General features: G+C 45.0%; 1 protein-coding gene and 1 long non-coding RNA gene across 2 annotated transcripts in view; one reads left to right on the top strand and one right to left on the bottom strand.

Annotated features, from left to right (window-relative positions):
* Nucleotides 1-117, top strand: part of LOC109844487 — a 438-nt gene extending 321 nt beyond the window's left edge. The window contains exons 1-2 of the long non-coding RNA XR_002248041.1: nt 1-18; nt 70-117. The exon at nt 1-18 is cut by the window's left edge and continues 321 nt beyond it. This is a non-coding gene — a long non-coding RNA (uncharacterized LOC109844487). The remainder of the gene's footprint in view (nt 19-69) is intronic.
* The window catches only part of LOC109844486 (probable histidine kinase 6), a 70,680-nt gene that overhangs the window by 2,400 nt on the left and 54,574 nt on the right, over nt 1-13,706 (bottom strand). The gene's annotated exons all lie outside the window — the stretch shown is intronic.

The raw sequence follows: 13,706 nt of genomic DNA, 5'->3' as shown, positions 1-13,706 counted from the left end.
AGGATTAAGCTTCAAAAGGTTAGTGATTCAATTTTATTTCTTTACTAATTAGTTATTAAGCTTCAAAAGGTTAGTGATTCAATTTTATTTCTTTACTAATTAGTTATGAATAGTTGTAGAATGGAAAAAAAAGGTACCTTTCCGGCCACCGGTTTTGATTCCGGTGACATCCGGCGACCTCCGGTCTTTCCTGTGGGCAAGGGCTTCACCGGTGATGGCTATCATGGCCACCAAACCCACTTAGGGCTGGTTGGGTTCAATTAGAGAAAGGATCAGACCATTTAAGATTTTGTATAGACAATAAACTGATAAAGGAGATGTGAGGAAATGGATTTCCTCCAGTCCCCTTAGTGTAGAAACTTTACCTTTAGGTCCGAACTGATTTAAGAATAAATAGATAAAAAATTTTGAGAAAAGGCACTAGAAACTAGAAAGTATGAGTTTTATACCCAAAGCAGTTTATATGTAGAATCTTTAGCAATAAATATTGCATGCCTATAGGTTTGATCGAGGACTAAGCTTCTTGGAGTATGGTTATCTGAACCTACTGTTAGATTTGTTAAGTGAGTAGATTTTTTGTCATTAGTTATGTTAATATAAAAGTAATGTATAGATTATATGTTATAATGTTAGTTTTGTAGAATAAATGTTGGATCAGACAAGTTATGTTCTGTTCTCGTATAAAGAAAAAAATTAAAAGAACTTGGTATTGTGATTTATTTATCTTTAGTGATAAATATAAATTAATTTAATGAAAGTTAGTGAAAATATGCTACCAAACATATTTTGAAATATATCATTCATATGAAAATTTATTAAGTTTATATTTGACAAAAATATTTATTTGTTTTAGATTCATGAATGTCCTATTTTCATGAAATGGTGGACTTGAGGAAAGTTTAAAAAAATATTTAAGCATTTACATTGCTTTTCGTACAAGTAGAAATTGCAAGTGATATTTTAAATTAAAAGTATGTTTTTAATTGTTAAAAATCCTAAGAAGTCCATCATAGAGTGGAGTAATTTGTTTAAGCCTATTCTAATTGAACATACCGACAATGATAAAGTGGTCTTTTTGGCAAAATGTAAAGTGGCTTTCGGACAACTTATGGTAGTGCTACGTACATTCTATCCTCGAGTTGACCTATAGTGATCGATGAGCATTCTCATGCTACTGGGCAATAATTTTCGTAGATTTAGTGTGTGTAAGCTATAAAATTTACCTTAACAACAGGAAGATCTAAAAACCCACCTGTATGGGTACGCCTGCACGCAGAAGAGCCAAACAAGCTCGCTTTAATCGTCGAGCCCGCCGTCAAGAGCTCAATTCCGCCTACATGCTTAATATCGGCCGATAATCGATATTATCGGCCGAGTTATCGGATTTGGGAGCTTTCCGCTAGGATAAATTGGATTTTTAATCGGTTATCGTTTTTGTAGGTTTATCGGCGATTTATCGGCGTTATCGGCACTTATCGGCCGATAAGTAAGATTTTTTTATCGGGATTATCGGGATTATCGGCCCATTTTGACTAACATTATATTTTTTCAAGGCTATGATGCAAGTTTCACTTTCTACAATTTGTTAGTGATTCTAAACATGATGATTTACATTTTGGTATGTTTATATTTCATTAAGCATGATTAGATTATATTTTTTAATTGTTATATTATATATACACATCATCCAGTATATCACTCCGATAAATACTACTTATCCCCGATATATCCCCGATTTCCGCTATCCGATAAGGATTTTGGCCGTCCGATAAATCCCCGATAACCGATATTTTAAACCTTGTCGCCAGCACGAGTCAAGTTCGCTCAAGCGCTAAGTTCGCCAACACGAACGAAGCTCGCCTGCATGCTTGACTAGCCAGCACGACTCAAGTCCACTCAAGCGCTAAGTTCGCCAGCATGAACGAAGTTCGCTTGCATGCTTGACTCACCAGCACGAGTCAAGTACACTCAAACGCTGAGTTCGCCAGCACGAACGAAGCTCGCCTGCACATCTAGGCAATCAGCAGTCCGCCTGCAAGTTCGCCAAGCTCGCCAGAGCACTAGGCGGCTATGATGTCACGTACAAGGATGGGCTTTCCTATTTCCCATGACGTGAGGGGAGGAGTACAGTACTCCGCACCCATCAGGTAGCCGCTCACAGTACAAGTGAGAGGCATAACATCTCTCAACAGTATATGGTCACATCCCATGATTCAAGGGAGTGATCATGCTATCTCTTCCCTATTTAAGAGCATCTCCTGGCTACGTGAAAGGGGTTCACTTTCAGCTAGTTGGTTGATTCCTCAATTGGTTAGCGCTCCGCTCTTTGCATTGTTCTTGCACTGTAGTTCCTTCTTCCAGCTTTCGACCTTGATAGTCATTAAGCTCGGAAACTCGAACTCAATCAACACGAGCTTCTATTGCGTACTGAAGCTCGCCTGCGACTTCGTTCAGATCGTCCAAGGGAAGCAAACACGGTTCCAGCACTAAGGGAGACATCCTATCGCTACCAAAGACCCCACGTTAAACAAGGAGGGTATTTCCTCCGTTTCTGTTGTAACTTTGATTCATTAGTTTGTAGTAAGCTATTCTTATCAATACAAACGAAATCTCCGTTTCGGAAAATCAAATTTTACACCCCACAGAAGATGGCGACCACACTGGGAGAAATCGTTTCTTCAACTGAAATTGTGGTAGCGCAGTTCGACGAAGTCACAGTTGGGACAACCGTGGAGTCCCTCATGATCGAGTTCGACTAAGCCAAGTACGAAGAATACTTGTCTTCCTCCTCCTCTAGTAGCAATGCGTCCCGCGAACGCCATAGAGTTGTGTGTGTGGCCCGACCCCAAGTGGTCGAGGCATCCATACCTGAGGACTCTACCCGAGCCATGACAGGGGGTCCTATCTTCCCCAAGTTAATCAAGGTCGAGCGGAATACCAAGAGTACAGAGCGAATGACTACTAGATGGGTCGTTAAACGATCCTCACAGTTGTAGGCATCGAAAATTACCTATAGGTCTCCGTGAGCAGCTCAAAGCTAAGAGAAGATGAGGAACGTCACTATCCAAGTCACAGAATCTTGATTGACGTCGATAAACGCTTGAAGTGAATCGACAAACTACGTGAAGTAACGGAATTTCAGAATAACGAAGACACGAACTGATCGGGAGTCCCGCGTCGCTTACAAAAGACGAAACGACGCTCCTATCCCAGCTTAACCCACAATGATCTAATCATCAGAGCTTATAGAACTCCTCATCGGCTTTCCAACGTACTTTGAATCACTCAAATCCGAGTTCGGACGAAGAAATTAGTAAATTACGGCGGAAACGGACAAGTGCACGGAAAAGAACGTCTCAGCCTGAGGCGAGACACCCCGAGGTGTCTCGACACAAGCGAGACACCCCAAGGTGTCTCGGCCAAGGCCGAGACACCCAAGGGTGTCTCCAGGCCTAAAAAACGGGCTTTTGTGCAGTTTCAACCACCTGAACTCCCCCCGAGCCTATAAATACGGCCTCAGGCCCTCATTTTTCGAGATCTGGATTTTGATAAAGTTGGCGAAGCCCTGCCGGAATGAAGATTAAAAGTGCACGAACTTCAGAGAGGAGGAGGAGAGATCGGATCGAGTTCATCGGCATAAAAAAAAGGAGCTCGTCAGATCTGCAGTTCCCCGAGTCCGTTCCTTAAGATTATCTCGTTGTGATAATCTTAAGAAGAGCAATTATCTCGCCGTTGCCGAGATAAGCGCTACGGTTTCTTGATTCCTTCGCGAATCAACAAAGCTCTGCCCGATTTTTCAGCAATCAGATCTGATCAGCGGTGGTCTACGGATATCAACGTCCTCGTCACAGGCCAAGATCCCACGCAAGTAGCGGGCGATAAACACCCGTTGCGTTTGTTTGAAGAGTTGTATTTTTTTTATTTTTTTTTCATTGTGTAAGAAAGTCTTATAAAAAGACTAATTTTACTTTGAATCTGCAACCGATAAACGTGTAATAGATTCAGCAATGAAGAAATCAACTTTCACCGCAAACAAACTAGCGACCACAGTGGGAGCCAAAGCTTCGCTGCCGAAGCTGTCGTGCCGCAGCCGACGATCAAGATCCTGGTGCTCGAAGAGGGCGAATACGAATTCGACCAGCAGAAATTCGAGGAATATATTTCCTCCTCCTCCAGATCTTCTTCTTGCAAATGCAGGAAAACCACTGCCGCGAAGAATATGACTTCAGATCCAAAAACCAAAGTTGATGATCTGAACCCGAATGTAGTGGAAGATTCCTCTCCGGCTTCCAAAGAAACCAGATCCAACGTTCGTGACAACTCCTCGAAAGTCAAAGAGTTGCTCGTTGAAAGTGCACCTGTGCTGACGAAGAGGGCTCGTCAAAGGCGCCGTCAACGTCTCGCGCGTCAATTTGCCCAGGCTTTGGAGCCTGTTGACGGGATCTGCTATGATGCGGATTTGAGACTCAGAAGGCGCAAAGTGTTCCAACAACAAGCTTTGAGAACTTCCTCCCATCCACCTACTAACGAATGGGTTCGTGTTAAACAAACCCGTTCAACTCTTGAGGAGCGTATCCACAAGCGTCGCGCACTGCTAGCGCAAACAATGATCCTTGTACGGAAGACACAGGAGTTGCCGAAGGAAAATGTGGCCAAAAAGTCACCAAAATCTAAGCAATGTTGGATGCCAAAGGCCAAATCAGCGCCTAAGGCAAAAGCATCCGAGGATGCTCTCCGGCCTTGGTCAACTCTAGATCCCGCTCCTATTGCTTCCGCATCTCCGGTGAAGCCCTATGACAGCGTGAATCTTCCCAAATCTAGTGTCCCATTGAAGGATCACATCGGTTCTCTACCTGAGAATCGAGGAAAAACGTCTGTTAAGGAAATCTTGAGACCGTTGAAGGAGCTTCGAGCAAACATCCGGACTGAGGGTCATACGCGACCTCCTAACAAATTAATTTCTACAACGACCCGCTTGGCGGTGCGTGCAGAAAACCAGGAGCCCGTTAAGGTTTCACCCTCACAAAGGTGTGATTCCAAGCGTGTGACTCCTGTAGACGCCAACAAGGCGATGTTTACTCAGAGGAAAACGCGTCAGACAGAAGAATGCGTTATCCCTGAGAATTTATGTAAACAGCCGATAGGCTGCTCTGACCGCAACGTCGATGAGTTGTACTATCAGGCTGGGGGTACGAATAAATCTCGAAAGAGAAGTACCCGGGAAGCGGACTCTCACTGTCCGTGTATCAAAATTATCAGGGCAGTATTATCAGCGTGTAGCTGCCCCAAGACCGCTCCACAGAGGGTCTCAATATTTGAGAGGATCTCCACTGAAGCATCAAAGCCCAAATCAAGGCGTTTTCGCAAAAGACGATCGGTTGTTCGAGATGACGAACTCCCAACAGTTACTATCAACGTGGTCGATAAGGGGAAGTCTCTGATTAGTTCAAATAGCTCCAACCCTAATTTTTCTCCAGGAAAAGAAGTTAGTTCGGGAATAACCCAACGAATATCTCAGCTTCAGCTAGAAGCCGTTGGACATAATGATTACCAGGGAGTCCGTGAAGGAATCCGTTCCGATGACGAACTCTCAGATTCTTATTCCGCAATCGCCTCTGACGATACAACGTCTAGCATATTGAGGATGCTCTAGCCAAGCAGAAAGAAACATTCAAAAACGAAATGGAAATGGCTATGCAGGAGATGAGACAAATGCACGATCAACAAATCCGAGCTTTGTCGAATCAGCTAGGTGAGTCCAGCCGTCGCAGCACTGCTAACCAAGCAGGTAGCGATTCAGATGTAGATGAACACAACGCTGGGGGTAGTCCCACTAAAAATAACGACGCTGGGGGTGGACCCACCAATGATGATAACACTGGGGATGGTCGCATTATTCCTCTCAAAAATTGTCCAAAACAGGATATAGATGAGGACGAAAAGATGAAGGACCTCGAGAGCAAAATTAACGCTTTAATGTCTGCTCAAGAGGTAATTCCTTGTCCTTACCCAAAAGAGTGGGATTTGATCCCGTATCCAACGAAGTTCAACCTGATCAACTTCACGCCGTTCGACGGGAAGGGCTCGCCCACTCAGCATCTAATCTACTTCAAGTCTCACTTGGGCACGATTTCTGGCAACGAGCCCTTGATGGTGCAGTCATTCGTTGGCACCATTCGCGGGCCTACCTTCGATTGGTACCGCCGTCTCAAGCCCGGAAGCATCAACGGCTGGGAGGACCTGGAGAGCATGTTCCTCGCTCATTTCATCGATGACGACGCCGAAGTGTCGATCAGGACACTCTTCGATGAGAAACAAAAAAACGGAGAGTCGGTGGATACCTTCCACTCTTCGATGAGAAACAAAAAAACGGAGAGTCGGTGGATACCTTCATCAAACGCTTCCGCAATCAGGCAATGAACGGCAAGGATCCCGTCACGGAAGAATTCGTCTTGCAAACCTGTCATAACAACTTGTCCATTAACATCTTGGACGTTATGGGAGTAGAGCCGCTCAATACCTGGAAAGAGTTGAAGGTGCGCGGAGAGCAGGTCGAACGCTTTCTCAGAAGGAGAAAGATCGAAAGAAGCCAACCGATGGCTAACCCTCTGAACCCGAGTCTCATTTCCCATGATGAAGGGAAGGCACCTACAACAGTTGATGTTAATCAGACGTCGCAACAGCAACCCTGAAGACAGCAGAAGATTTCAGATTCGAGGCTCCAAAAAGAGTACTCATTCAAGGACGAAGACGTTCCAGCCATCTTCGAAACCCTTCTTGAAAACAACAAGATCAAGCTGCCACCCATCACGAATCAGGAGGCTGACAATACTACGGATCCGAAGTACTGCGCGTACCACAGGAGGATCCTTCATCCCACAAAGGTTTGCTTTACTTTAAAGAATAGCATCCAGACCTTGGTTGAAGCCGACGTCATAACGCTGGGATAAGCCAAATGAGAACGGTAACACTCCAATAAGTATAAGAGTATAAACTACTCCTTCCTACACTCCGAAGAGTATACGAGTATAAACTGCTTCTCAATCCTCCAACTGGTATATGAGGTTAAACTGCTCCCTGATACTCCAATAGGTATATGAGTCTAAACTGTTTCCCACACTTGACGGGAAGTTCCTGGAGAATTTTTACATGTAATATTCTTAAGGATAACCTGATCATGTAACTCACTATGATGTTAGACCCAGTTTCGCGAAGTAAGCTGTGGGTGGATGATTCATATAACGGGAAGTTCCCAGAAGAATTTTTACATGTAATTTTCTTAGGGATAACCCGATCATTACAAATAAAGTGATAAACACTAAACCCACCGTGATTTCCAAACACTCCTTTGCTGAGACAAGATTTGATCACTTCGTTGGATCAATCATCCCTCACAAAACTCTCATTGGTGTTTGACGACTCACAGTCTTCCACAACAAAATCACCCACCGATCAGACTAATTGACGGTGAGACCACCAAAATTTCTTTCGGTTGAATCCACTCAAACTTCTATGTGTTTGTGCACTCAACATTCCCATTATTAAATTCCGGACATGATGCTTGGAATTTTGATCTGTCAATCTTTGACGAATTTTCAAAGCTTGACGTGTTAAGTCCTGATCACTTAACATCAAAATCCTCCATCGAGTGGTTAATACAAACCAATATTTCTACTGCTACTTGCATTCCACTCCCTTTGCTTTCAGGTCAAACCTATAAAAGTTAGGGCCAAAGCCAGATTCCCCTCTCGATTCCTTCCATGAACGAGAGGTCCACTTTCAAATTGAGCAATCAAACCTATAAAATTTAGGATTGTCTCCAACTTCACTTAGTCAAACCTGCAGATAGTTAGGACTAAGATTGAGTTATCATTTTCGATAAACGAAAGACTTTCATCTTTTCTTTTTTCAGCCAAACCTATAAAAATTAGGGTCGAAATCGGAATTTTCCCTCAATAAATGAGGAACTCTTTTCTTGGATCAAGCAACCAATCCTATAAAAGTTATGGTTACGTGAATCTTTCCGATTCTCGGAGTGGAGATCTCACTCCTAGTTTCATCTTTCCGGAGTCTGAGGGTGAAGATCTCACTTTGAGTTTCCTTTCCAACTAAAGATAGAATATAAAATTCTTCCTCTTCGGTATCGGGGGATAGAATATAAAATTCTTCCTCTTCCATTTTGGGTTCGTCTTTATCCTGAGAAAAGACATAATTCTCAACTTTAAATCCGTACATTCTATGCACGGGAAACTTTATCTCGACTCCTAAATAGAGATAAGCCTACGTCTAAACACGTTGCCGGTTTAGTCTTTCACCGATTGAAGAAGACACCAGAATTTCAGTCTGGGGAATTTTATCCTGAATCCTAAGAAATGATAAGTCAACGCCTAATACGCGTTGCCGGTTAGTCCTTAACCGTAAAAAGGACAAAAGCCCACATATTCAATATTGTGACAGGTTGTTATTAATAACGTCAAAATCCGTGCTTCACACGCACGGGGAAGTTTATCCTGAAGCCTAAGTAGGGATAAGTCAGCGCCTAACACGCGTTGTCGGTTAGTCCTTAATTGTAAAAAGGACAAAAACCCATATATTTAATATTGTGGTAGGTTGTTATTCATAACGCCAAAATCCGCGCCTTACACGCGCAGGGAATTTTATCCCGAATCCTAAGAAGGGATAAGTCAACGCCTAATACGCGTTGCCGGTTAGTCCTTAACCGTAAAAAAGACAAAAGCCCACATATTCAATATTATGGCAGGTTGTTATTAATAACGCCAAAATCCGTGCTTCACACGCACGGGGAATTTTATCCCGAAACCTAAGCAGGGATAAACCAATACCTAATACGCGTTGCCGATTTAGTCTTTTACCGATTGAAGAAGACACCAGAATCCGAGTCTGGAGATTTTTATCCTGAATCCTAAGTAAGGATAAGTCAGCGCCTAACACGCGTTGCCGGGTAGCCTATTCCCGTAACAATAGCGAAGTCTACGTATTCGAAGTCGTAGCATCAAGTCTAAGGGAGTTCATTCCTTTAGCATAACGTCACATTCGGAACGGATTTCAATAATCCGCTTGCTAGCCCGACTCAAACGGTAGTCGGTAAAGGCATATCAAATCCGTTGATGGCTGAGGATTTGCCAAAAATCCTAAGTCTACGTCTGATACACATCGCTGTTTAGTCTTTTCACAGGAGAAAGACGAAGTCTACGTATTCAATATCGTAGCACTAAAAGGGTTAACTCTTTTAGCTTAACGTTACATGCAGAACGGACTTAAAACAATCTGCATGCTAGCCTGACTCAAATGGTAGTCGGTAAAGGCAAATCAAACCCGTTGATGGCTGAGAATTTGCTAAAAATTCTATAAATGTGAGTCATTGACGCATCATGTTCATTAGTTGGTCTCGTGACTTGAGCATCCAACAACTTCAGGATAAGATCCATACATGCAGATGAATCAACTTTCATAGTTGGTCCTGCAACTCCAACATTTAGGACCGCCGTGCTCCAATACCTCAAAAGCTTAAACTGTGTATACTCCAATAGAAATACGAGTCTAAACTGTTACTTACTTTTGACGAGAAGTTCCTGGAAAATATTACGCGTAATATTCTTAAGGATAACCCGGCAACCTCCGACGGGTACACGAAGCTAAACTAATTCCCGAAACTCCCAGGAGTACACGAGTATAAACTGGTTCTCCTCACGTTAACGCGTAACCCTAGGTCAACGCCAATCAAGGCGTTGCAATGAAAAAGCCGATGTGACGGAAATAGTCAGTTCTAAGTCAATTCAGTGACACGAGCCAAACCCAACTCACCGGTTGTAGACTCGAGACTCCGACGACGGCCAGGAGATAAACGCAGCGCCGGATGGACTTCAGCTATTCATCAAAGCATCGAATAGACTAAAAATCGAAGGAGCCAAGAGTTGAAGCTAATTAAAGGTCCTTTACACCGATCGAAGGCTGGACCAATCACATCCAAAGTATTTCAGCCTCTTCTATAAAAGAAACAAGTCTGGAATGCTTTGGAGGGGTATCTGTAGGCATCGAAAATTGCCTATAGGTTTCCGTGAGCAGCTCAAAGCTAAGAGGAGATGAGGAACGTCACTATCCAAGTCACAGAATCTTGATTGACGTCGATGAACGCTTGAAGTGAATCGACGAACTACGTGAAGTAACGGAATTTCAGAATAACGAAGACACGAACTGATCGGGAGTCCCGCGTCGCTTACAAAAGACGAAACGACGCTCCTATCCCAGCTTAACCCACAATGATCTAATCAATAGAGCTTATAGAACTCCTCATCGGCTTTCCAACGCACTTTGAATCACTCAAATCCGAGTTCGGACGAAAAAATTACGGCGAAAACGGACAAGTGTACGGAAAAGAACGTCTCAGCCTGAGTTGAGACACCCCGAGGTGTCTCGGCACAAGCGAGACACCCCAGGTGTCTCGGCCTCGCTGAGACACCCAGGGGTGTCTCCAGGCCTAAAAAACGGGCTTTTGTGCAGTTTCAACCACCCGAACTCCCCCTGAGCCTATAAATACGGCCTCAGGCCCTCATTTTTCGAGATCTGGATTTTGATAAAGTTGACGAAACCCTGCCGGATTGAAGATTAAAAGTGCACGAACTTCAGAGAGGAGGAGGAGAGATCGGATCGAGTTCATCGGCATAAAGAAGAGGAGCTCGTCAGATCTGCAGTTTCCCGGGTCCGTTCCTTAAGATTATCCCGTTGTGATAATCTTAAGAAGAGCAATTATCTCGCCGTTGCCGAGATAAGCGCTACGGTTTCTTGATTCCTTCGCGAATCAACGAAGCTTTGCCTGATTTTTCAGCAATCAGATCTGATCGGCGGTGGTCCACGAATATCAACGTCCCCGTCATAGGCCAAGATCCCACGCAAGCAGCGGGCGATAAACACCCGTTGCGTTTGTTTGAAGAGAGTTGTATTATTTTATTTATTTTTTTTTCATTGTGTAAGAAAGTCTTATAAAAAGACTAATTTTACTTTGAATCTGTAACTGATAAACGTGTAATAGATTCAGCAATGAAGAAATCAACTTTCACCGCAAACAACAGACCCCCGCTCGAGAAGAGACAGTCGTTCTCCTTGGCGCGGACCACGCCGTCGTAGTCTACATGGACGCTCCCCTCTCTAGGAGAGCCCCTCAGCGGCGACCCAAGCCTTCGCCTCTTACGATGGCCTGAATTATTACTCAGGCCTGAAGAATGTCAAACAGAGACACAATCTTCTCAATGCTGGCGAACTGAATAAATCAGGCGAGCCCCGACGTTCAGGCGGGCTTCGCTCTGGTCGCGGAGTTCTCCGTTTCGGCGAGCTCAGTACTTTGGGCGAACCCGATAATCCGGGCGAACCAACCAAATTAAGCGAGCACACCAATTCAAATGGGCTTCGCTTCTCAGGTCATATTCCTGATTCAAGGAAACTGCCCAAGACAGGCGAGCCTGTCCGAACAGGTGAGTCAGTGAAGACAGGCGAGCCCTACCAGGTTCACTTGACGAACAAACCTCACATGCGAACAAGCCTTAACAAAGGCAAGACGGCAGGCGAGCCCCTCCAAGCCCGCCTGAATATGCAAACGGCTAAAGTTCCCTAACTAAGGCAAGACGGCAGGCGAGCCCCTCCAAGCCCGCCTGAATATGCAAACGGCTAAAGTTCCCTAACTGGTTGGAGCTCGCCCGAACGCAAGAACCCGTCTGTCAAGGCGAGCTCGCCTAAATTCGACACTTCGCGATTTCGCCTAGTGTACTCAAGAGAGTTCATTCGAACCTCTCTCACACAATCACATGTCTGGCCCGTCTGACTCTGGGGGTTGTCACCAGCAACCCGCGGGAGATCTCCAGGATCATCTAACCCGCAAGCGTACTATTCATGAGACGAATCCTCAGTGCCACTGCGAGAGGCTCATCCAAACAGTATTTACCGACTGCCAATGTGTAGGAGCATCGAGACCCTTGGTGTTCGAGAGGCTTGCTCAGCAGCCTCCCAAATCGGGACCTTTTCGCCAAAGACGCAACCGTCAAAGAAGACGAGTTGTCGATGACTTAGAACTCCCGTCTGCTACAATTAACATGACGGGGAAGGGTAAAGCCACACGTTCGGATTACTCAGACTCGGACTATTTCCTAGGGCCTAACCACTCATTCGTCCAAAGCGAACGCGAGGGTATATTCTTGCACGCGCGTAATCGAACGAGGGCCATCATCCCACTCAATTATGCGCTCTTAGCGTCTCCTTTCGGCGGTGAGAATGAGGTTTGCTCAGCAATAGCTACATCCCAAACCTCAAACTTGATTCAGGGCGAACGAGCGAGGGTGCACATGACGGAAACCGCGGATGATCAAACAATCACTAAAAAGGTTGAAGAGCATCAGGCCGCCATCGAGTCCATAAGAGAGATGTTGGAGCAACTTTTCTGAACAGGAAGAAGAAGAAAAGGACTTCGTGCACCCCACGGAAACCAACAGGGAACAAAGAATGGGAGCGTACTCCTAATCAGATGAGTGAACAAGAAGATAACATCGATCCGCATTCGGATCATTCTTCCAAGTCGTCGGTAGGAACATCGCATACTGGGGGTACTTCCCGAGACAAGAGGCTCGATGAGGTCCAAAGCCAACTCGACGCCTTGAAGCTTCAACAGAACATGAACAAGCTGGGGGTGGTCAGACCATACTCGATCGAGTGGGATACGGTCCCTTACCTAGCAAAGTTCAAACCTATGAGCTTAGTACAGTTCAATGACAAGGGCTCTCCTTCACAGCACATCTACTATTTCATGTCTCAAACTGGATTCCTTACGGGAAACGACGCTATCCTCACCCGGCTATTCATCAGCACACTTAAAGGGGTACCCTTTGAGTGGTTTCGTAAGTCGAAGTCAGGCTCTATCACATCATAGGCCGATGAGGAAAGACTCTTCTTGGCCAGCTTCTTCGACGATGACATAGAAATATCGATGGTCACCCTTCTTACTGAAAAGCAAAGGAAATCGGAGTCGGTCAACAATTTCGTGAAGAGATTCGGGAATCGGTCAATTCATTGTCGGGACCAGGTCTCCGAAGCTATCCTGATTGAGATGTGCCGCAACAATCTCTCGATCAACATTCTGTCCAAGGTTGACACGATGAAAACCCGAACCTAGAAAGAACTTATCCGCCAAGACGAGCAGGTAGAGAACATGATTAAAAGGCTGGAGGCTGAAGAACCTCACACCAAAAGGGGAACTTCGGAACCAAGTGCACCCAGGAATCCTCCTCGATCAAGAGGAAAGGAGATCATGGCTATTGATTCCACTCTGGCTCCCAAACCGGCCCAGAGGTCGAACCTAAACCTTTTGAACAGCGCCCTTCGAGACAATACGACTTCAGGGAAGATCAGGTGATAGCTACCTTCAACACTCATCACAAGGGCAAAAGCCACACGTTCGGATTACTCAGACTCGGACTATTTCCTAGGGCCTAACCACTCATTCGTCCAAAGCGAACGCGAGGGTATATTCTTGCACGCGCGTAATCGAACGAGGGCCATCATCCCACTCAATTATGCGCTCTTAGCGTCTCCTTTCGGCGGTGAGAATGAGGTTTGCTCAGCAATAGCTACATCCCAAACCTCAAACTTGATTCAGGGCGAACGAGCGAGGGTGCACATGACGGAAACCGCGGATGATCAAA

The sequence above is a fragment of the Asparagus officinalis genome, chromosome 6 (genome assembly GCF_001876935.1).
Source record: "Asparagus officinalis chromosome 6, Aspof.V1, whole genome shotgun sequence".
In the NCBI taxonomy this organism is placed as follows: Eukaryota; Viridiplantae; Streptophyta; class Magnoliopsida; order Asparagales; family Asparagaceae; genus Asparagus; species Asparagus officinalis.
Note: the sequence above shows the minus strand (reverse complement) of the source record. Positions and strands in the feature narration are given on the sequence as shown.